Here is a 1,848-nt window from a genome sequence, read left to right as displayed (position 1 = left end):
AAATGTAGAGAGAGAGAGAGAGAGAGAAATGGTATAGTAACGGCCCACCGTGCTCCAAGGGGGGACATCCTGGTTCACTGCGCGCTTTTGTCATGTCGCCGGTCATCCTTTTTGGCTGCCCGCGTCTTCGCCTTGGTGATGTCGCCATGCACCGCACGGAATCTGCCTGTTTTTGCGATGAACTTGAAGAGGTGGGGGTACAGCTTGGGCGTGCCCAGTAGTTTCTTTATTTCCCTTGTAAGTGGACCTCCCGCGCATTGTAGTTGGGTGCGCGCCGCCTCATGCGCGTTGCAGTGGAGGAGGAAGTGAGCCACGCTTTCGTCCGCTTGTCGGCAGCAAGGGCATATTGGTGATTCGGCCCGATTTATGCGTCGTAGGTGTTTGGCAAGCGTGCAGTGTCCCGTCTGCAGCTGTAATAAAATGGTCGCATGGCTTCGCGGTATGGCTCTTGTGGTTTGTTTGATGAACGAGCCGCGGTTGAGCTTTGAGTCGTATTGCATGGTCTTGTGGTAGCGCGTTGAGCCCCTCCACAGATTGTCCGCTCTCTCGCGAAGCTCCGCGTTGATTTCCTGCCGCACCGCCGACTTGCTGATTGGGAGTTGTCCTCTAAGTTCCGCTGGCAGCGATTCCTTGGCAGAAGAGCTCTTGCAGTAGTTTCGATATTGGGCTTTATTGGCCTTCTCGTGGGAGCGATAGAAGAATTGCCCGAGGCCTTCCGATGTGGCCGATGGGTACGACATGCGGAGAGAATCGATGCAATGGCAGAAGGAAGATGACGCGGTGGAGGAAAATTTTTTGATCTCCGGAACTAATTACGTGTGTGATATGACATGAGATTGATCCGATCAATGGGCCCTTGCAAGGCCCATCGCACCATCGGGACAAAGCCTCAGGCCCTTGTGCAAGGGCCCCAAGGGCCCTTACAGCGAAAGGGCCCCCTGCCCCCTTGGTAGATCACTGAAGATGCGAACCCATCTGGCGAAGGCCCTTCAAACTAGGTCACGAACAATTCGCGGGTTGATTGAAACCTACAACCAGCTGGCGCTGCTGCAAGACCCACCAAAAGCCAAAGTTGCGTGGACAGATGTTGCGACCACATCATTTCTCACCGACTTCGACCTCCTTTGAGATAGCACAAGTGCTGTACAGCATCAGCGATGGGCCCGACCTGTATACTGTGAACTTATGCATCGATATTTCAAAATAGAGGGCACGGGAGGAAATTAAACGGCTTAGTATGGAGATATGTCGAGTTCTGACATAGATGCGAGATGAGGTGGCGTTCCTGCAGGAAAAGGAGAGAGAGCTTCCGAAACCCGTTGGGCAAGACATCGGAACAAGTTTTCGAGGACGGTCTTCTAGCGGTACAGCTTGCCGAGTATATATCTCAGCGACACTGTTTTGATGACATGCATCGTCTGTTAGAGACTCAGGACATGCACCCAATTTTGCGAGCAAAACCTGGGCCACTGCCCACCGTGCGTTGCGCGCAAAAACTGGGGGAGACTATAGCAGGATTGTGACATCCTCTGTGACAATTGATATATCTTGTATATCTTTTTGAAGTTGAAAGATATGACTAATCTAACTACATAAATAAATCAACAAATCACTATTTTTTCAGGCCGAAGACCCGGATAAACATCAGGGTGGCTATGTGACCCATAAAAGGGATATTGATTGAAATAGAGGTCAAATTGATAGTTCATCATATAATAGATATAATTATTGATCTCCATCAAAAATCGTTCCACATTGATCAATTTATCTTGATGCCATCAGCAGACATTAGATAACCTACCAAAACAATGAAATACTAATAAAATAATCTTTTTGTTTAATGTAACA

The sequence above is a fragment of the Mycena indigotica genome, assembly GCF_014461135.1.
Source record: "Mycena indigotica strain 171206Taipei chromosome Unknown Mind.scaff0001, whole genome shotgun sequence".
NCBI classification, from domain to species: domain Eukaryota; kingdom Fungi; phylum Basidiomycota; class Agaricomycetes; order Agaricales; family Mycenaceae; genus Mycena; species Mycena indigotica.
Note: the sequence above shows the minus strand (reverse complement) of the source record.